This window comes from Bos mutus, chromosome 2, assembly GCF_027580195.1.
Source record: "Bos mutus isolate GX-2022 chromosome 2, NWIPB_WYAK_1.1, whole genome shotgun sequence".
In the NCBI taxonomy this organism is placed as follows: Eukaryota; Metazoa; Chordata; class Mammalia; order Artiodactyla; family Bovidae; genus Bos; species Bos mutus.
In genome coordinates, this window is record NC_091618.1 from 118,315,749 (window position 1) to 118,340,224 (window position 24,476).

Below are 24,476 nucleotides of genomic sequence, written 5' to 3' on the forward strand. Positions count from 1 at the left end.
TGAAAAAAATGTAGTCTTTTGAAAAGAAATAGTATTTTACAGCTTTTGCATATACAACTAAAAAAAAAAAGTCACTACTATTGGCACCTGCCTACAAAAGAAAACATGTTGTCAAAGTAACATGATATGTTCTCTTCAAGTTTTATCCTTGAATATTTGTTTGCAATTTGGCCATTCATTTTTGTTCTACATCAGCCCAGGGTAACATACAAATAGTAGGAAGAATGAGGGAAAAGTTCATGTTTTACATTTTTAACCTAAAATAATAGCACTTCATGTTTCTAGATCAGTATCTTGATCTGATGAGGCTTTTCTTCAGCTCTACAAGAACCAGACAGCTCAGGCTCATGTCTAAGCTCCTTTCTCTTGTGACCAGCTTGTCAAAGATCAGATGTGAACATTGGATAATAATGATTATGAATGCTAACATTTAGCAAGTGGTTATTACAAGGCATACACTGTTCTAATTCACTTGTATTAACTTGATTACTCCTCACATTTCTGTAAGGTAACTACTATTATTAATCCCATTTTACAGAAAAGTAAACTGGAGTTAAGAGAAGTTAAATGTGGCCCAACATCTGAAACCTAGTTAAGTGGAGATGTTAGGACTCACACCCTGGGAATCTGGTTCCAGTAACACTGTTCTCATATCACATCATCACCTTACCAATAAAACAGGCCTGAAAATATCCAGTGACATTTGGCCAAGTGAACAAGATGGAGTCTAGCTTTTGTATCATCAGTGCAAATGTCAATGCAGTGAAAGGCCATTATTAAGACGTACTAAAAATTATTTAAAAAATAATTTTGAACACACAGACACCCTGAAACCTAGAAAAAACAGAACTGCTGATTGAGGCTGTCAGTGGGATGCCCTCACAAAGGAATTTCAAACATGAGGGAGTAATGAAGTTACAGGAGCAACTTTTGTCACAGAAGTATCAACAGAACTGGCTTCCTAACCAGACTTTCCCTATGGGATAAGCACAGACAACTTCTCAACTACCTTTGGGTCCTTCCTACTTTTCTGAGCCTCATAAATTCTGTGAGTTATACAGCATTCTCCTAATAAATCCATTTCTGCTTAAGTTATCAAAGCAGACTTCTCTTTTAGTCAATGGAGAAACTTGACCGGTACAGGAAGCAAAACTGCAGCTTACAGTCTGGTAGGTCATATATGCAATCACTCAATGCCACCGATTGCTCTTTGTGGGTTCCCCCCCAACAATCTGCTGTTATCTATTCTGAATGAACACTGACGTTTTAAGCCTTGTCACACTAAAGCTCAACAAATCAGGGCTTCCCTGGTGGCTCAGTGGTAAAGAATCTGCCTGTCAATGAAGGGGACACGGGTTCAGTCCTCGGTCCAGGAAGATCCCACATGCTGTGGGACAACTAAGCCCGTGCACCACAGCTCATGAGCCAGCACTCTAGAGCCTATGAGCCACAACTACTGAGCCCACGTGCCTAAAGCCCATTTTCCGCAACAAGAGAAACCACTGCGCCGGGAAGCCACCTGCAACAACTAGAGAATGGCCCCACTCACCCCAACTAGAGAAAGCCCACATGCAGCAACGAAGATGCAGCACAGCCAGAGATAAATACATAAAGCTTTAAAATATCAATTAATCAGTACCCAAGAAAAAAAGAATATCTGGACTTCTTAAGGCATAAGAAATAATAGCTGAAGGTGACCCTTTGAGTAAATCTGTGTTATGTGAGCTTTGCGAGTCGGGTTATCAATTTTATGCCAATAAGTGCAAAATTTTGCACCACTGTGTTCTCCACATACTTAAAGCACAAAAGGGAGATGGTTCAATCTCTGGTATAGATTTATCTTGGAAAACTGTAATATCCAGAAGCAATAGTACATTTCATCACTCTCCTGAGACATAGATGCAGTATCTACACTTTCCATGACTTCACAAAACCATCTCAGCATGGCAAAATACTGATTTTCGTTTAATCCAACAGCCTTTTTCTCTAAAGAACATCTTGAAAGTGATGAAAAAGTAATCTAAAGTAATGAGAAATGTAGGTTTTGGATGTGTGGGCCAAGATCAAACTGACGAATAAAATGTGAAGCAGTCAAAGAGATGAAAGCTGTAATGTTTACTTTTTATATATTCCTCCCTTCTAGAGTCTCCTTTCCATCAATCTTTCATTGTTAGCATAAAAGAGGTGGATAATGAAAAGTCATGATTACTGTACTACTAGTTCCAATTAAATTTAATTTTACAGAAGTCATTTAAGATTTTTCAAGTCCTTAGCACAGTCATCATAAACAAACAAACAAAAAAACTAAATCTGCCTATCTGTAGTTATCTTATATATAGTTCATAAAATAGTTAACGTATTGGGTTGGCCAAAAAGATTGTTCAGGTTATTAATGCAACACAAAACAAAATAAAGAGAAAATCCTGCAAAATATCACTGTCCACTGCTATCACCACAGTAAGTGTTAAATATGGGGTATCTTCTCCTACTTTTCTCCAGTGGGTAGATCCAGATCACTGATTTTTCACTAGAAACTTAGTGAACCTAAACATATCTGAGTGAAATATTTCTGTAACAAGGAATGAAGTCAATGACAGGCATATACCTGATATGAGTTAATGGAAAGTAGCAAGGAAAGTAAGTTTTTTTAAAAAACTTGCCAAGTGAAGCAGGCTAAAAAAAATAGCAAAAAATTCAACAATTCACAAAGTGCTTAAGACAAACATGTCATAGTTCATATATGCTATTTAAAACAATCTGGATAAATTAAGTCACAATTTATTATTCATAAAGGAAGCAGAAAGCCAGTTCATAGCAGGTGAGATGCCTTGGAGAGTGGTGAATACACAGGAAAATGTGCAACCATGACTGCATGTTGCCACCAACCAAAAGCAAGAAATATCAAAGTAAATTCTCATTCCTGAGTGCAAAATAAATCCTATCTGAAAACAGCCTGTCTACAGTTAGAAATGATGAATTCTGAGAAATTCTGAAAAATATAGAGAGACTAGGTTTCAATGGAAATTTGAATCTGTCTTCTAGTTTGAACATCTTTCTCAAGATCTTGAAGAGGTAAAAAAAAAAAAAAAAAAAAAAGCTGGGGCAACTAAGTAGTTAAAGTGATATTTTGCCTCCCCAAAGGAGAGACTTGTCCTATTTATTTTCATATTTATTTATTCACTCATTCACTCATTTAACAAATCTACAATAAGCATCTACTAGAGTGAATCATGGAGAAGGCAACGGCACCCCACTCCAGTACTCTTGCCTGGAGAATCCCATGGGCGGAGGAGCCTGGTAGGCTGCAGTCCATGGGGTCGCTAAGAGTCGGGCATGACTGAGCGACTTCCCTTTCACTTTTCACTTTCATGCACTGGAGGAGGAAATGGCAACCCACTCCAGTGTTCTTGCCTGGAGAATCCCAGGGACGGTGGGGCCTGGTGGGCTGCCGTCTATAGGGTCACACAGAGTCGGACATGACTGAAGTGACTTAGCAGCAGCAGTAGAGTGAATCAAGCCAAGATGCTCTGGATATCCTTGGCATTAGTAATATATTTCATTGATGAATGGATGAATCAACAAGCAAATGAACAAACGTATGTGACTAACAGTAAAGTGAGACACACACCCTAGGAGTCCTAACATCATCACAGCTACCTGACCATCCACACCTCGTGGTGTGATCACAGATCACATGTGCACACTTTTCCTTCAAAGCAGCTCCTTCAGCTTCTTCTACTGGGACAGTTTCCCAGGGATCCAGCAGCTACATAATCACCAGATGCTGGAGAAAGGCAGGTCTATGATGCTAAGGGGGACCACGATGGGTTCTACCAATGGGCAGCCGTTAGAGGGCAGCAGAGGATGTGTTAAGCAGCAGTCAAAGAGCATTTCGGGCCTTTTAATCAAGACTGGGCAAACTACACTTCATAAGAGATTGTAACTGATGATATGAATGGGTGCACTGGAACTCCTCTTTCAATGAGTATAAATCAACCAGTTTATTTGGAAAATTTAGTTATTCTTCGAAGAGCATTTTTAACAACCAGTGAAAACCCATTAGGATAGCCGAAGGCTAACTAAATCATCTCTAATGAGTCTACATCATGTAGACACACAATGGCAATGAGCAAAATCAGAATGCAGGCTCGCTCCCTTCACCTTCTATTTCCAGAAGAAATACTACAGTTGTCCTTAAATTCAGATTACAAATACTTTCAACTAGTGTTACAGAGCAAGAGCAACCTTAGATGAAGACAAGGAAGCACACACAGAAGTACTAAGTATTGCCCAGCTGGGCACATCGCCCACATATCCATATGTAAAGTTATGCAGAAGGAAACATCCCTCAACTTTACAAAAATATATCAATAAAGCAGATCAACAGTTAAAAACGTGTGTCATTTTTGTTACTGTAGGTGCCAATGTATGATTATTAATCTGGGTTTACAATAACATTGACAATTCTGAAAGAAAACCAAGCCTTTGGGATAGACTTCAAATGAAAATGATAAAATGCTTAACTTTCACAACAGTACAGATCTATCCAAAACAGTAATTCTTCTAAATAAAATTGAAACCTGAAGTATCCTCGTTTGACACCATTTTTACAGATGGGTCAGGACCGAGTTTATTCCATGAGGGAGGGAGAAAAGAAGAAAGGGATGAAGGAAACAGAAAAAGTTCCAAGTTTTCCATGAAAACATAACCTACTTTAAAAGACAAGAAAATTCTACAGAAAAGGTCCAATGGGACATGAGAAGTCCTACACTGCATTTAAATGTCAAAAAATTTAAAGCTAATGGTAATGATATTCTGCCACTTAAAAACCCTTTTCAAAAACAATACAAGCAAGTACCCCTACATCATCACCCTTGCTGCCCCTTCTCCTCAGGAGCCAGACATGCGTATGTTCAAAAGCAAAAGGGAACTCAGTTCTTTAAGGACTTCCTCACCTCTTGAGCTAGTCTACCAAGTCCTTAGCAACTGCAAACCTTCATTTTTTGAAGGTTCAGCTTCAGAAGGTCCTTTATTGTATGACTTTTTCAAATTTTTGGCTTTTCCTATCTGTGTTAATTTATAAGTAAATCTTTCCTCGCCAAAACCAGGGCAGCAAAAGGAATACTACTTTAGAGAAGTGAATGAGGCTGATGGAATTCCAGTAAAGACATTTCTGGCATCCCCAGCTCTAGAGTACCCCATGGCTAGAGAGTCTTTACCTGATACGAGAGCTCTCTGAAGTGAACTCTCTTCATGCACAGCTTTTGCATCTGAGTATCACACTGAGCTCCAAAAAGCCTGCACCACTTCCTTCCCCAGGGCAATGGATGTGCCCACCGAGTCCACCTGCTGCGGAACAGGTCTGTCTCAATCATCAGGGGAAGCACGTGATAACAAACTCATAATCATATTTCTAGATCCCATCCTCTCTTTATCTCAAAATTTCTCTGGGTCATCATTAAATCTGTTCTCTACTGACCTTTATCCTAGAAAGAAGTGTTCCTACTCTATACTCAGCAAAGACATACATACTTTTCATTGAGATAATCTCAGGCTTTTAAATCTAATTCAGACATATAACTGTCTAACAGACTGAATAAAAGTATCATCCGGTTCCTAATTTTTGTTTATATAATGAAAATATTTGGTACATCAAACAGCACACTGGAAAAAAGTTAAAAATGTGTAATAGTACAAAACAAAAGTTTAAAAAACCTAAGTTAACTAAAGATATGGAAAACTATTCACAAAATGGAAATTATTATGGCATTACCCAAGTAGAAAGAAGCCAGTGGAACATGTGAAAGTTATTTTCCATCAGACAAAAAGTCCATTAAAAAAAAAACATAACAATGTATTTTTGAGCCAGAAACACAAAAACAATACTGACCATACTGCAAATCCCTTAACTTGTTCAGTAACTAAACAGTCACATCACAGTTATACATGCAGCCAAGTAACTCAAGACATATGGAAAACTACGTACAAGATGAGCACCTCTTTTTCCCTCAGAAGGCCTGCTAGCAATACTAGGTATCTTTCCCAAGCAGAGTCCTCCCCCACTGAACACCTTTCTGCCCTGGGACTCTGTCCCTGGGAGGTGTTCTCTCAGAAAGGCGGTCTGGTGCAGTGATAAACATCATGCCCCAGGGCAAGGGTGTGACTAGGAGGAGCCACTTACTAGCTAGGTGGTTTGGACAATTCCTTAACTTTTCTTTCATGGGCATAGTCACTGAATCTAACTCATCAGACCCAGGATTCGGTGAGCTAATACATGTGCAGTGTTTAGTATACTCTAGAATGGTAAGCACTCAATGGCATCTATTATTAACAGCTCAATTTTCCTTCCTCCACCAGCTACTGTTTAGCTTTCTACCACTGATTCTCCACAGAGGCCACAGCCAAAGCATTCCCACTGAGGTCTTCTTGGTACAACATACTAAAACGGGAACAAACATATTCCAAGTAGCTTAACACATCTTGGCATTTTTTTCAAGTTTCAAGAACATAATTTCCCCCTCAAAACAACATAATTATATGCATTGCAGGTAGATTCTTTACCGTCTGAGCCACCAGGGAAGCCATAATTACATTAATATCCCCATTTTTTCTGATGAGACTGAGGCACAGAGAAATTAAGTAATTTGCCCAAGGTCAGACAAAAACTAAAAATAGATTCAGAACCAGTGATTAGAACCATAGAGGGCATCTACTTCAACTTTTTCACCTTACTGATAAGGAAACTGTCTTAGTACACGTGGGCTGTTATAACAGAAATATCATAGATTGAATGGCTTATAAACAACAGAAATTTATTTTTCACAGTTTCATTCAGGCTGCTAAAACAAAAATACCCTAACGTGGGTGCTTATAAATAAATTTATCTCCCATGGTTCTAGAGTCTGAGAAGTCCAAGATCAAGGCACAGATAGATCCAGTGTCTGATGAGGGCCCCTTCCTGGTTCTTGGGGGGCCATCCTCTACGTCCTTACTTGGTAGGAGGGCAAGGGAGCTCCCCGGGGTTTCTCTTAGAAGTGTACTAATCACCTTCTAAAAAGTAAAGTGAAGTGAAGTCGCTCAGTCGTGTCCGACTCTTAGCAACCCCATGGACTGCAGCCAATCAGGCTCCACCGTCCATGGGATTTTCCAGGCCTACCCAAATACTATCGCACTGGCAATTAGTTTTCAACATATGAATTTGGGGAAGGATACAAAAATTCAATCTAGAGCAGAAACTGAGATCTATAAACATAGATTCACTGTTCTAACACTGAACAGCACATTGAGTAATAACATGAAACCCAGACTCCTAAAACCCTGCACAGGGCTTCTCTCCTCTATACTGTCACATAATAAAATCAAAATTAAAAATACATGAATTAACAGAGAACCATTATTTCTACATATGTGAATAATTTCTTAAAATAAATGTCCCCACAAAAACTTACTCACAAACATTCACAGCAGTATTATTCATAACACTAAAGACATGAAAACAACTCAAATGTCCATCAATTCTGAATGAATAAACAAAATAAGGCACATCCATACAACAGAACATTACTAAGCAATTAAAAAAGGACTGAAATATAGATACATGATACAACATGGATGAACCATAAAACATTATGTGAAAAAAAATTATGCTAAGTGAAAGAAGCCAGACACAAAAGGTCACAAATTGTATGATTCCATTTATATGAAATATCCAAAACAGGCAAATGCACAGACACAAAGCAAATTAATGGTTGCCTGGATCTGGGTTAGGTATGGGGAATGACTGGTGATGGGCACAAGGATTCTTTCTTGGGGTGACGGAAATGTGAAATCAAATTGCAGTGATGACTCTATAACTCTTTTAACATATTATTGATCAGAGATGTATTACTACATCTTTTGTTACCCCAACGTTATTGACCACAGACATTTCAATATTCACTTTCATAACAAATCACCAGCCACAGGCATTAGTTTCTGCAAAAATCCCCTAGTCAAAAAATGTGTTACAGAATCATTGAATTGCAGCCTTGAATGGGTGAATTTTATGACCATAAATTTTATTTTAATAAAGCTATAAAAAAATAATTAAAAACCAGAATTGAACATTTTATAAATCAGGAAAATCTGAATGAAAGTGATGTGCACTTCAAGTATCAAAAAATAAAAACTAAAAATACGTAAGCATTTGTTCCAGAAAGTCTATGAACTGAACTGTTTATGCTGAACAATTTATCCCCAACTTTTACTATAATTAGAATACCCTGCTATGAAAGAACTTCAGCTACAAAGACAAATTTCTTTCAACATTGTACATTCTGGATGGTGTAAAATAAGAAAAGATTAAATGGATTAAATAGAGGGGAGAAAGGAGAGTGTAAGCAATAATACTGATACCATTTTTACTTTACAGTTGCCCAAACTATCACTTTAAGGAAATTGGCACTACAAAAGGGCATTTAGATCTGCTTTTTATTTTTAAGCTACGGGGAGATTTATAAACACTGGTCTCTTGGACTTCCCTGGTGGCGCCGTGGTAAGAATCCACCTGCCAGTGCAGGGAACATAGGTTCAGTCCCTGGTCCGGGAGGATCCCTCATACTACGAAGCAACTAAGTCCCTGTGCCACGACTGAGCCTGTGCTCACCAGCCCACAAGCCACCGCTACTGAGCCACATGCTGCAAGTATTGAAGCCCGTGCGCCTAAAGCCTGTGCTCTGCAACACGAGAAGCCACAGCAATGAGAAGCCTGAGCACTGCGATGAAGAGTAGCACCTGTTCGCTGCGACTACAGAAAACAATGGAGATATAGTGTAACCAAAATAAATAAATGAACAAAATTTTAAAAATAAAAAATGGTCTCTTAGGGCATCTCAAAGCTTTCATACAAATATACATAAAAACATCCAAGATTTGAGTAAAGATTAAATACGTATTCCTTTCAACAGTATCATATGTCCTAAAACAAATCATCTGCTTTTGAGAAAAGTGTAAAATATGCCTCTGAATTAAAATAATACTAAGACTTTTCAGCATCCCATAAAAATCAGAGGCTTAGAGGATCAATGAATGCAAATCACCTTAAAACATCACCTACACTTGAAAGGTGGAATGTGAAATTAGTTATCTGTATATTTCCTTATGCACGCTCTGTCGTGTCCAACTCTCTGCAACCCCATGGACTGCAGACTGCCAGGTTCCTCTGTCCATGGGACTCTACAGGCAAAAATACTGGAGTGGGTTGCCACTTACTACTCCAGGGGATCTTCCCAACCCAGGGACTGATCCCATTAACTCCTGCGTCTCCTTCACTGGCAGGCAGATTCTTTACCACTGAGCCACCTGGGAAGCCTAGGTAGATAAGGTACATTTCCTTATATCTCCAAATAAAATAACAATGACTAGTATTATTGAAAATGTTCTATATATAATAGTAAAACAATATTCGAGTCACTTCACCTTCACTGCTTCATTTGTAACTCACAACTCTGAGACGAGGATTACTGTTATTTCCATTTAACAGCTAAGGAAACTGAGGCTAAGTGAGATGAAGAGAGCTTAACCAGCCCAAGCTCATGCAGTTAAAAAGCAGCAAAACTGGCATTTAAACCTAACGCTGCATCCAAGGCCTAAGTGCCGTTACTTCTCACGCTCTTGCTTAACACAGTGACCTATATTATGGTATGAGTAAGGAGGGCCTTCAGCATCTCTCAAATAGAACTGCTCATTTTTTTTAGATGTAATGACAGTAAATTTATGTCTATTAAAAACAGTGCCTTATCTTTTATTGATGACACTTTAACATTTACAAACACAGTATGTCTGGGATCTGCATCAATGATGGGGAGGGGGATATGCATGGAGTAGGATTGGTCATATTGACAACTGTTGACAGTCAACAGATAACGGGTAAACAGTGGTTCATTTTACTACTCTCTCTGCTCTTGCATCTTTGAAAATGTCCAAGATACAATTAAGAAAACTAAGTCTTTAAACATACCAATACTGTAAAAGAGGAAGACACAATCTTTAACAACTTTTTTTACATTCAGCAATATTTTCCTTATTTCAAAGTCAAGAGACAGGAAACAGGCTACCCATAATTTTAAAAAATTTTCACATATTCACCATCATATCCTAAAGTTCTTCATGTAGAAAGATCTGAGTATTTGGTCTCCAGCTAAGACTGCTGAGGAGGAAGAGACCAATTCTGACACATGCAATAACCAGAAGATAAAAAGAAGACGGCAGGCAGGCAGAATGCCTACTTTCACCACTGCGTTGGAACTGCAGACTTAATTCCTGTCCCTATACATTTGTCTCACTTTGTGACTGGAGGCATTTTTTCAGAAGTCTCCCTCTCACTGTATCATACTCTTTTATAAGTAATTAAAATTATTAAGAAAAGCAAAATTTATGTCCACAATAGGCATTTGCTGTGATGGATGAACAGAATGGCTGGTCAGAAGACAGGAAGAGCTCTTTGGTGGAGACTCAATTAACTACCATATTGTTTGACTCAGAAAAGAATGAGAGTCCAAAGGTTTTGCGTATAACATATTAACACATAAGAGCATATTTCAAATTTAATAACAACTTGTTTTACCTATACAGTCAATAGAGCCAAAAAAACTTACTTCTAAAGTCTAAAGTAGGTATTAGCTAGCTCAGCCGTTTGAATGTGTCTACTTGTTTGCCCAGGACAAAGCATGGCACATGACCAACGCACAATAAATATTCGTTGAATAAACTCCCTTCTTACAGTCCTGCCAGCTTTCTCATTTAGGTGTAACTGGGCAAAATAATTAGGAAGGAGGAGAAGCAGCAAGGGAAAAACAAGCTTAATAATTTTACCTGACAAAGCACTATGAACAGAGCATGCATTTGCTCTGTAGAGAATATTAAATTACATAGTTCAGGGACCTTTACTGAAACATCTTGGGGCCTGGCCCATCGGGATCATGAATGAAGAGAGACATTTTATAAAGCCTTCTTTATGCTGAGCCAACTCTTAATTTTGGCTTTTAGAAATGGCTTGTTTAACTTTACTACATTTATAGTCCAAGTGAGTTTTCATTATCTATTTTCAACACTTGGGAAAAGTTACTATTTAACATGAACACTTTTTCATTTTCGGAAGTTGCATCTCCACTTTAATCACAGCATTCATCATCAGCCCCTCCTCCACCTTACCTTCTCCCTTTAACATCTATAAAATACTTCGCAGTTCCTAGTTCTTTCTTGCTATATTTAAATGGCTCCTGACTTGGCACCCACATCTTACCTGGCAGATCATCTGATCTGTAGAACCCACAAAACAACCACAGAAGAAACTTCAGACTCCTCTGGATAGCCAAAGAAGAAGCTTTTGACAGCAAGTATTTCTAATAATTGAAACAATATCATGTCTGCCATCAACAAATACTATATTCTGGAAGGGAGATGATGGCAACACCAATTAGAAAGAATACTATTTTTCTGTTGGGACACACAACATACAAAATTAATTTTTTTAAAGTGAGAAGCTATATCAATTATTTACTTTACAGAAAAAAGATGTAAGTTTAAAAGGGCTTTCTTGAACTGGCCGCTACTTCTAATACAAAGTTAGGTAAGGAGGCAACAAAGCAGCCACTTCCCATTTTTAATGACTTCTGCACTGTGTGTCTGGAAGCCCTGAAAACAAGCAGAGGCAGCAGGGTATCATGAGGAAGAACTACAGTCAGACTGAGCTGGGGTCAAATCCTAACTCTGCTCCTTATTAGCTGTGTGACCTTAAGCAGGTGGCTTCACCACTCACCCTGGCTTCATACCTCAAGAGGGCCCAGCTGCCATTCTGTATAAGGCGAAATCCCAGAATTCTCTCAATAAATCCCTTTTTAGCTTACAGTCAATACAATGGCTTCAATCCTTAAAATTACAGGGACTAAAACTAAGACAATCACCCTCCTGAACTCTCTCCTAAGAGCCTCCCCACTCCCAGGAATCTCCCTTGATACCCATCAACCCAACACCGAGGCAAACTGAGGGACGGACAATCCTTTCCCCTACAAGAGGAAATAAAGACAGAGGGAAAAAAGCGTGCTTTGCAACAGTAACAGAGGGAGTATTCTTAAAGTAGGATTCTCGTAAGTCCCTAAGACATCAGCCTTGCTTACAGAAATGCAGAACCATGAGCAATCATCATCTATATAAAACTACTACAAAATTAAATCAGAACAATTATGCTGATGAAAAATACCTCTCCAAATCAGTAAAAAGCAAAAAACCTTAATAAACATTCCAGGCTCAACTATATCTCCTTAAACACGAATTTGATATACAACAACAACAAAAAAACCCACTTTGGATCACAAATTTAAAGCTGAAAAACAGAATGAACAAAAGCTAACAGAAATGAAAAAAAAGGTGAAGAAGATAAAATTCTATCAGAATTGAAGATCAAATCACAAGGTGCTCAAGAATAAATACAAATAAAACCTATAAAAGGCATTGAAGAAAACAGTAAAAGAAGAGAATGAAAATGACATGATGCAGTAAAAAACAGAAAGCTTTTGAAATGAAAGATAGACAAAGAAGATATAATTATGTGTAACTTGAGTACCAATAGAAGAGAAACAGAACATTAGAATATTTAAACCTATAATCCAAATGAAAGTGTCTCAGAAACAAAAGGCGCAACAAGACATAATAAAAGAATCCAGTAGGCAGAACACTGACCTGCTACAGGGAACTCCAAGACAACAGTCACAATGAAACTATTCAGACTGTAAAAATAAAAGGGAAAATAAAACCAGGAATTTCAAACAAAAGGATCGAATGACTTGTAAGTGCAAGAAAATTAAGACTGGGATCAGATTTCTTAAAAAAACGACATAAAGAACAAGACCACATTTGTAAGCAAGGAAACAAAGTGTGAACCGAGCTGTCCTTCCAGTGTCAAGGCTACAGAAAAACAACTTTAAATATGTAAGAACAGGGAAATTGTGTTCACAAGCTCTTCTTTAAAAATCTACTAAAAATTGAGATAGATCTAACCAGTAGGTGACTGGGAAACTGCAGCCAAAGATGATAGTGAGGACTTAACAAATTTAACTGTAAACCTAAGTGCAAAAACAAATCTGCGGTTAGGTTTGAAGGCAAACTAGGTATAGTTCAACTAAAAACATGGGAGAAGAGAAAAAAAGAAAAGCACAGAATAAACTCATTGATTATTGAAACAGCAATAAGGTAAGGATCAAAGCACACCATTAAAAACTAAAATAAAGGACAGTAGAAAGTTAAACATGAAAACAAGGAAGAGGATGTTTTTAAAAGGAGTAAGCACATAAGTAGCTTCTATAACAAAAACAAAAAGTCCAAAATGTCCAAAGACATTTTTAAAACGGAAATGCAAGTAAAGCATATTGGCAGCTAAACGAATGGCTAACCGCGATGGTGGTGGGGGACAGCCCCCAGTAAAAGCACATCATAAAGAAAATACAACAATGCCCGTGAAACGCACTCAGTGGCGCATGAGTCTTCGTGACCCCATGCCAGGCTCAATGCATACGGGAGTACATAACACGCAATGACAAAACTGAGATCGAATTCAACAATCACTAACAGAAAATCATTTTTTAATACAGCTCCTAAAAAGGAACTAATGCTTTATGCAAGAGATAACCTAAGAAAGGTGGAGTAAAATAAAGGTGGAGGATTAAAAGGTACAAACTATTATGTATAAAATAAGCTACAAGGATATATTGTATAGCACAAAGACTAGACCATTATTTTTTAACAACCATAAATGGAATATAACCTTTAAAAATTGTGAATCACTGTTCTACATCTAAAATTTACATAATATTATACATCAACTATACCTCAATTAACGGAGAAGGCAATGGCAACCCACTCCGGTACTCTTGCCTGGAAAATCCCATGGACGGAGGAGTCTGGTAGGCTGCAGTCCATGGGGTCGCTAAGACTCGGACACGACTGAGTGACTTCACTTTCACTTTTCACTTTCATGCATTGGAGAAGGAAATGGCAACCCACTCCAGTGTTCTTGCCTGGAGAATCCCAGGGACAGGAGCCTGGTGGGCTGCCGTCTATGGGGTTGCACAGAGTCGGACACGACTGAAGTGACTTAGCAGCAGCATACGTCAATTAAAAAAAAAAAGATAACCTGAAACAAAGTAAATCAAAAAGACTAAAAATTAAAGAGAGGCCACGGCATATCAAAAAAAATAGAGTAAAAAAGAAAGAGAAAAAAAAAGCAAAAGTAGTAATCCTGATACTGAAGAATTCAAATCAAAAAGGCAGCTGAAACATGACAAAAAAACCATCTAATGTTAGCAGCCATATTATACAATTAAAATATAAAATTAAGAATGCTTATGCATCAAATACCAGAGCAACCACCTTCAAATGCAAAAACTACAAGTAATGCAGTAAAACTCAGAAAAATAACTTGAGTAATATGTAAAACTAACGCTCATGAGTTTAGCTGAGAATACAAACAACTGACATAACATAAAAAGATAAATCTTATATATTACACTTTGTTATTGGTGGTGTTTAGTTGCTAAGTCATTTCTGACTCTTTGCAACTCCTTGGACTGTAGCCCTGCAGGCTCCTCTGTCCCTGGGATTTCCCAAGCCAAGAATACTGGAGTGGGTTACCATTTCCTTCTCCACGGGATGTTCCTAACCCAGGGATGGAACCCATGTCTCCTGCATTGGCAGGTAGATTCTTTACCAGTGAGCCACCAGGAAAGCCCATCAAACTTTATACCTTGATAATAAACTCATTCTCAGGTGGATCTGAATAATGACCAAAAAAAGAGGGGGAGGGAATCATATACTCTTCTCAAAGAAATGAGGAAGAAATAATGCAATGGCAGATCACAAGTCTAATAAAATCAAACATTACTAACAGAATCGAAAAACAAAAGGTCATTCCACTCTAAAAATTTTTAATTGTCTACTATTAAAACTTTTGATTGACACAGCAAAATACAAACCAAAATTATGATTTTCTAAAAAATGATACATTTAATTCACTGAAAAAAGGAAAACCTATTACATTTAAAATAAACATTCACAATAATAAAAATAAATTCCTCATTCAACAAGAACAATAAACTAAAGCAAAACACAAGGATGGAAACAGAAATTAATGAGGTAATTTCTAAATAAATCAAAACCTTAGAGTTCTTTAAGGAAACAGACAAAATACATATGGGGGAAAAAAGGAGAAAACAAATATACAAAATAACTGGGATGATACACTTTCAACACGTTTTGCAAGATTATTCATTTCAATATTACTTGTCATTAGAAAATACAGTTAGAAATAACATGAACTTCCACAGTGTAAGAACAACTAAGTAAACAGTTGGTAAAGCCATACAACCTGCTACCTGCTAAGTCTCTTCAGTCGTGTCCGACTCTGTGCGATCCTAGATACGGCCTCCTACCAGGCTCCCCCGTCCCTGGGATTCTCCAGGCAAGAACACTGGAGTGGGTTGCCATTTCCTTCTCCAATGCATGAAAGTGAAAAGTGAAAGTCAAGTCGTACAACAGTCACACTCTAAAAATGAACGGAGATCCCCATGAAATAATACAGATTCCCAGTCTAAGTGGAAGAGACAAAGTGCAAAAGAATAACTGCAGTGTGCTACTTTTTGTACAAAGAGAAAAGAAGAATATATACACGTACATGCTCATCTTGTGCAAAGACGAATTTAGACTAACTGCCTATGGGAAGGAAGAGAGAATGAGTAGAAAGGATGGGGGACTAGAAAAGGAGCAGAAGAGAATGGAGGGAAAACTAACACTCCTCTTTCTGTATAGTTCTAAATGTGTATAAGTTCTAAATTTGCATACTCAAATAACAAAATTTGGAGAAGGCAATGGCACCCCACTCCAGTACTCTTGCCTGGAAGATCCCATGGATGGAGGAGCCTGGTGGGCTGCAGTCCATGGGGTCGCTGACGGTCGGACACGACTGAGCGCCTCCGCTTTCACTTTTCACTTTCATGCATTGGAGAAGGAAATGGCAACCCACTCCAGTGTTCTTGCCTGGAGAATCCCAGGGACGGGGGAGCCTGGTGGGCTGCTGTCTATGGGGTCGCACAGAGTCGGACACGACTGAAGTGACTTAGCAGCAGCAGTAGCAGCAATAACAAAATTAATAACAATGACAGAAAAAAAAAAAAAAAACCCTAAAAGAGAAACTGAACAAAGAGATGTCTCTAATGGCATTTGAAATGATGAACATCACACTACAGAGGAAAGGGGGCAGGGAGAACTAATCCAAGTAACTTTAAGGCTAAACACTCTCAGGTTATAAAGAAAACAAACAAAACACCCAAATGAACACTGAATTCCAATACATGTTTTTTCACTGTGTTAAAGATAAGCAATTCTGGGGACTTCCCTGGTGGTCCAGTAGTAAGGATCTGCCTTGCAGTGCCAAGGATGTGGTCCACTCCCTGGTCAGAGAACTACCACATGCCTCTGAGCAACTAAGCCCTTGCACCACAACTAGAGAGTCTATGGGCGGCAACAAAACACCCCGCAAGTTGCAATGAAGATCCTGTGTGCTGCAACTGAGACCCAACAACTAACCCTAATCTTCAACCTCACACAGCCAAACGAATATTAAAAAAAAAAAAAGATTAACAATTCTGAATTGCTTGATGTGTATTCCAAGATGGAACAAATAAGTAAGTAAATTGTGGATAACAGGACCTACAATTTTCACTGTCAAAGAAGGGAGTTACAAATATGGAAACTAGCGAGGGAGATTCGGAGAAGGCAATGGCACCCCACTCCAGTACTCTTGCCTGGAAAATCCCATGGACGGAGGAGCCTGGTGGGCTGCAGTCCATGGGGTCGCTAGAGTTGGACACGACTGAGCGACTTCACTTTCACTTTTCACTTTCATGCATTGGAGAAGGAAATGGCAACCCACTCCAGTGTTCTTGCCTCAAGAATCCTGCAGACGGCGGAGCCTGGTGGGCTGCCGTCTATGGGGTCCCACAGAGTCGGACACGACTGAAGCGACTTAGCAGCAGTAGCAGTAGCAGCAGGGAGGGAGATTACAATGAACCTCATAATGACGGCTGGAAAAAAGTAGTATGTACTCATAGTTTTCACTTAATATAGGGGATGTCTATGTGTGTCCCCTAGCTCTACCCACTGGGAAGGCTCTGACAGTTGACTTTATGTGTCAATTGGCCCAGAGTGGCCAGATGTTTGATGAAACATTATTTTGTTTCTGCAAGGATGTTTTTAGATGTGATGAACATTTCAATCAATAATGTAAAGCAGACTGCCCTTCATATCACCAGTGGGCCTCATACAACCAGCTGAAGGCCTAAACAGAACAAAGAGACCGACTCTCTCCTAACATGAAAGAATTCTCCAATTAGACTGCCTTTGGACTTAACTTGCAACATCATTTCTTCTTGCCTAATGGCCTTGGCACATTAGTTCAATGGACCAGCAAACATTAGTTCTCCCTGGGTCTCTCAGCTGCCAGCTCACCCTACAGGTTAGATTTGCCAATTTAATCACATGAACCAATTCCTGGTGATAAATCTCCTTATACCTCTTTCCTATGAGTTCTGTTCCTCTGGAAAATCCTAACAGGGGCCTAAAATCTATGACCTCTCAGTAGCAATGAGCACAAATGTCTAGATCATGATTTCTATTTACTACTGCTACTATAAAGAATCAAGCTTCCTTGAAAAATGGCAAATTCCAAGGCAGGAATCTGCACAGAGTACAAAAGAACCCTGAAATATCTTGATTTATGAGTACACATCAGAAGGACACAGAATGATTCAGGTAAAAAATATTGTCATTTGTTAAAATTATTAAGCAAGATTTTATGAGACACAGGGTATTTACAGAGTCTCAAAGTATTTCCCCAAAAGATGCCTATTAATTACAAAGAAAAAAACTGATTTTTTAGTGGAAAAACCTGGAGGACATCACACCAGGTGACTGAAAATTACATTACCAGTAATGAAACAATAGTACGGACCTTCAGATACTGTATGCTGATACACTTGTATAGCACATGCTCAATTGCTCAGTCATGTTCGACTCTTTGCAATCCCATGGACTGTGTAGCCTCACCAGGTTCCTCTGTATATGGAATTTTCCAGGCAAGAATACTCCAGTGGGTTGCCATTTCCTACTCCAGGGGATCTTCTCAACTGGAGATCAAATCTGCATCTCATGCATTAGCAGGCGAATTCTTTACCACTGAGCCACCTGCAAAGCTCTCAATTGTGTAATATTCCAGTCAAAAATGCACAGCCTAAATCTAATCAGGAGGAGACATCAGACAAATCCAAATGGTGGGATATTTTTACAAAATAATTAAACTGTATTCTTCAAAAATTTTTTTATCAAGAAACAAAGACCAAGGAAGTGTTCTAGATTAAAGGAGATTAAAGACATATGGCAATTAAAAGCAACAAATGATCCTAGACTGAACCATTTACCCAGAAAACAAGTTTTTTTTTCTCTTTTAATCAAAAGGACATTAGGAAATTCAGAAAATTTTTAATAAAACTGACATAGTGTTATATCAATGTCAATTTCCCAATTTTGATGATGGTACTGTGATTATATAAGAAAATATCCTTGTTTTTTGTTAAGTATAAATGGAAGGATTTAGGGGCAAAGGGCCATAAAGTTAGCAAATTGCTCTCAAATGGTTCAGGAAAAAAAAAAAACTACTTATTGCTTTATGAAAAGCAACTGTGGCAAAAAGTTAACACTTGGGGAATCTATGGTGAAGAAAGAGTACATGGCAATTCTTTGGATTATTTTTGCAACTTTTCTCCAAGTTTGAAATTACCTAAATATTTTTATTTGGGTAAAAATACAGTAGTGTTTGATAACAATGCTTTTTTACATTATTCCCCAACCATATGTGTGCACCCACACACACATATTAAAGCCAAAGCCAAAAACCTGAGAGGTTTTTCTCTTCTTATAACCTCTAGCCAAATGGCCACATAATCTGCTGAATCCATCTCCTCTTCTTTTCAACAGCACTATTGATTATCATATAACCTCTAAATGATTTCCTGACTCTGCACTCTACCCTTTCACACACTTGCAAAATAAACCACCTCACTGCTGCTGCTGCTAAGTCGATTCAGTCGTGTCCAACTCTGTGCAATCCTATAGATGGCAGCCCACCAGGCTCCACTGACCCTGGGATTCTCCAGGCAAGAGTACTGGAGTGGGTTGCCATTTCCTTCTCCAATGCAGGAAAGTGAAAAGTGAAAGTGAAGTCGCTCAGTCGTGTCTGACTCTTCGCGACCCAATGTACCGCAGCCTACCAGGCTCCTCTGCTCATGGGATTTTCCAGGCAAGAGTACTGCAGTGGGGTGCCATTGCCTTCTCCGTCTCACTTCTCTACTTTAAAATCTTAAATGGTCTCCATGGCAACCCTTCTACATAGACTTAAGTTTTCTGCAGCTCATGCCCTTGCCTCTCTATTTTGTGCCCTTCTCATGTGGAAGAAAGCAAATGCAGTGCTTTGAACCTGCAATGCACTTGTACTGTTTGTGCTTTGGTATATGCTCTCTATGCTGAAATATCCTTATCTATCCAATCAAAGAAATTCCTATTTATTCTTTAAACCTTATCTTAGCTTCCCTTCCCTGTGAAACCTTCCCTGACACAATACACAGTGTGAAGATATAACCACTCTCTGGTTCCTTAGTGCTAATATTTACTCTTATACTATAATATCTCTATTACAAATAGCTCCACTAAAAATTCATTTTATTGGGTTCCAGAATCACTGTGGAGGGCGACTACAGCCATGGAATTCAAAGACATTTACTTGCTCCTTGGAAGGAAAGCTATGACAAACCTAGACAGCATATTAAAAGGCACAGACATCACTTTGCTGACAAACGTGCACACAGTCAAAACTATGATCTTTCCAGTAGTCATATATGGATGTGAGAGTTGGACCACAAAAAAGGCTGAGCACCAAAGACTTGATGCTTTTGAACTTCGGTGCTGGAGAAGACTCTTGAGAGTCCCTTGGATTGCAAGGAGATTAAACCAGTCAATCCTCAAGGAAATCAACCCTGAATATTCATCAGAAGGACTGATGCTGAAGCTGAAGTTTCAATACTTTGGCCACCTGATGCGAAGAGCTGACTCACTGGAAAAGATCCTGATGCTGGGAAAGACTGAAGGCAAAAGGAGAAGAGGGCAGCAGAGGATGAGATGATTAGACACAATCACCGACTCAATAGACATGAATTTGAGCAAACTGAGGACAGAGCAGCATGGTGTAATGAAGTCTGTGGGGTCTGCAAAGAACTGGACACTACTTATGACTGAACAACAGCAAATCTCTATTACCTTATCACACAGTATAACTCCCATTCTGAGGTGAGTGGGGATTCACTGACAGAGGGACCAAGTCATATTTATTTGCTGAACTACTTAGACTAGACTAGGTCCTCAAGAGTAGGAAATGTTAAGAAAGTCTCTATCTACATGTTGAAAAGTAAAAGCTAAAAAAAGAAAGAAAATGAAATTTTAAGACTAATATACCTTTCACAGGGAGATGACATATGTTTTTGCTTGTTATATAAGTTAGAACAAGCCCTAGACTTAACTTTTATGCAGTCATCTCTGGAAAACAAATAATCTGACACAATTTTCCAATTTTTTATTTTTTATAGTTTGATGATAAAGAACACATGTTGTTCACAGCCTTTTAAGTTATGAACTGTGACTAAAATAAAGTTATAGATATACAACAGTACAAAACCAAAAATAGTTTCACTTTATAATACTTAAGTACAAGAAATATCGTTTTGGTCAAAGTGCTTTAAATGCAGTAGTTTCTGATTTAAACTGAATTGTATAAAAAATCTAATCACTGCTTAATCTTACTTTTCCTGATATGAAACTAAGCCAATTACATAATTTTCTATCAGAAAGTTTAAAGGAAAATATTACAGAAGATTGGTTCATTCGTCCTCCTTTCCAATATAAACATTACAGGGATAAATAAAATTACTTTCTTAAGAAATGGATCCTTAATCACATAATAATACATGTGAAAGCTTCCATGAAGAAAATAGTATCATGTACAAATATGCAAAATCCTGACTGTTCCTGACGTCTTCCATACCTCATGCTCCCGGTTTTTCTAACAGCAATCACTTTGTCTTGGAGACCTAGCACGTGACCAACCCTTGACTGCCTTGCCATTCCTACATGTTTCTACCATAGCCTGCATTTCCAAATATAAAATTTAACATCTACTAAAGTATATATTCCAGAACGTCAGGGACTGAGGCACTTTAACTTTCTATTATGCAACCACCCTTTTCTACAAGTACCAAGTACAGCATCTAGAGCACACAGGAACTCAGTAAATGGAAGACAAATGGCTGAGTTAGTCTGGAAGGATAACAAGCACTGGTAATCAGACATATATGGCAAAAATGGAAACGGGCTATAAGGAATAAATCTTCAATCTCCCCCAGGGCTTAGGAGTACAAAGATGTCCCCCAGGCCTGCTCACCAGACAAAAGTGTCCATGGGAGTTGGCATCTTTATTTCCTACCAGAAAGAATCAAGATACAACCATGGTAAATAGATTTTGAAGTGAATCTATATGTATAATGATATTAACAAGCCTCTAGAAAGCTGTTGGCATTATGATAAAGACTAGTATCTTCTCTTGATTTTCCCTTAGATATCCTAGAATCCTTCATTATTTTCCTTCAAAATTCTTAGATCCCATTAAAATATACACGAAATAAGACATTATATTTACAGAATAAACTACATTTAGAAAACAGACCTGACAGGTACTAATTTGAAAATGAACCAATAACTTCGTCACCATCATTCATTAAAATGAACTTAATAAAGTATAAGTTCTTTTGCAGTAGTGCCCTCAGTCACACCAGTTCCTATATGAAACTGCAAATTTATTACTTAATAAATTACTAACTGTAGGAGAAAAGTCAATGTTATTTTATAATTCTTTTGATATTCTTCTTATAGAGTAAGTGTAAGTAAGTTTTAGTCGCTCAGTCGTGCCCAACTCTTTGCGACCCCACAGACTGCAGCCCACCAGGCTCCTGTCCATGAGATTTTCCAGGCAAGGATCTGGAGTGGGTTGCCATTTCCTTCTCCAGGGCATCTTCCCAACCCAGGGATCAAACCCTGGTCTCCTGCACTGCAGGCAGATTCTTTACTGACTGAGCTACAAGGGAAGGCCTATATTCTTCTTATAGAGGTCATACATAATAAGCCAAACTGAGTAAGTGTCCTTAAAATAAAGAATGAACTAGAGCACCTAATTTCTTCTTCCTCAGAGAAAAGGCTTTGTTGTCACAAAAGTTAATTGAATTCTTGTCTTTGATCCTATTTTTTTTTCTCTGTATTCTCTATTAACTGACCTCTTTTTTTTTTTTCCTTTTTGAGTTGCTTTTCTTTTCCTTAGTTGTAACCACTTTTATTATTGAAATTAAAAGCCCTGTTAACCATTTTAGTCAAGCATACTAACTACCTAAATGTCAAATGTCTACATCAATTTTAACATAGGACATTCAAGACTGCTATGCTTCCCAATCACTACGAATATCTGATTTTTCAGTTCTAGTACAAATTCCTTGTTTACAATCAGGCTAAGATACTATATTCTTTCTATGTATCTTAGTTTGACCCCCAAAAAAAAAAAAAAAAACAACTCAAAGTCAGATTAATACTATTAATTTAATAAACAACTCTAGTTTAAATGGACTGTATAACAGGATGCTACATTATCTCACTGTTCTTAAAACAATCCTTTGTTTAAAAAAAAAGTGAACTAAATCTTCAAAAACATCTTAGACCTAGTAATTCTAAGTGCCTTAAGGAAATATTTTCACAAAGTATCATCTTCTCTTTGTAAACTAGATATTTCATATAATGTTTTATACCGTAATCACATCCATGAGTCATTTGCAGGATGTACAACATGCTTTTTAAAACTCTGCTAAGGTTAAAACACTGAAAGACAAGGTTCAAAGCTACATAACTGGAAACATCCCAGGACAAAACCTTAACAGTGACTGAAATCACTGATGTCCACTTATATTTTTTGATAATCTAATTCTAGACCAGACCAGTGGTTCTTTTTTTTTTTTTTTTTGCCTCAGAGGACTTCTTTAATGGTCATATGCACAGTTCTTTCTTTTTTTTTTTTCAATGTCATCATCTCCTTTATTTCATTTTCTTCTTTTTTTTTTTTTTTAATTTTATTTAATTTTTAAACTTTACATAATTGTATTAGTTTTGCCAAATATCAAACACAGCTATGTATTAGGACCACTATGGGACCTTTTAAAAAATATCCACTCCAAGCTAACTGAATCAGAATCTCTACACTTTGGAGAAGGCAATGGCACCCCACTCCAGTACTCTTGCCTGGAAAATCCAATGGACGGAGGAGCCTGGTAGTCTGCAGTCCATGGGGTCGCACAGAGTCGGACACGACTGAAGAGACTCAGCAGCAGCAGCAGACTTTGTTCATAGGAAAAAGGTTTACAAACCTCCCCAGCTGACCGTAATATGCAGTTAAGATTCAAAACCATTGGCCAGGTCTTTATAATTATTAACACAGACTAAAATATAAAGTATCATTTAGCACTAATAATATTGTATTTTAAAAGAAATATCATTCAAAATATACCAATATTTAAGTCCATTATTCAACAAAGAGTAAGTCTCTCACAATCATTTGCTGGTGTTGCAGATATTTTTAACAATTAAAATTATAACAATTACCTTACTTTAGCAGGAATACATAATTAGTATAACATAGAACATACAACGTTTTATAATCATTTCAGCTTCAAATCCTCTGAAAGAACTGATGATGCAGTCAACCACCTAGCAGAGTTTGCAAGTTACAAAGTAGCCATGAGATGAAAGATTGGGGCATTTCAGGCTGAGAACAAACTGGTGAAGACCATGGTATAAGCCATTGCTGGTGGCTCAGATGGTAAAGAATCTGCCTGCAATGTCGGAGACTGGGGTTTGATCCCTGGGTCAGGAAGATCCCCTAGAGAAGGGAATGGCTACTAACTCCAGTATTCTTGCCTGGAAAATTCCAATGACAGAGGAGCCTGGCTACAGTCCAAGGGGTCACAAAGTGTCGAGACAGGACTGAGTGACTAATACTTTCACTTTCCTGGCATAAAGACAGTAGGTGCAGAATCTGTTTATAACGGAGGGGAGAATTCAATATGATGGTGTGCTGGAGACAAACAGGAGTGGTTGGAAATGGAAAGAAAAGCTATGACTGTGTATGGACTGGAAAGGTCTCTGACCAAAGAAGAAACTTAAATATTCATCTAAAAGGCAATGGAGTCATTGGAAGTTTTTAAAAAGAAATGACAGGATGTTTCACTTCCAAGACGATGGAATAAAGTACT

The 24,476-nt window shown here is 38.0% G+C and overlaps 1 protein-coding gene across 1 annotated transcript in view; it reads right to left on the bottom strand.

The window, feature by feature from the left end:
• The window catches only part of SESTD1 (SEC14 and spectrin domain containing 1), a 151,137-nt gene that overhangs the window by 101,287 nt on the left and 25,374 nt on the right, over window positions 1-24,476 (bottom strand).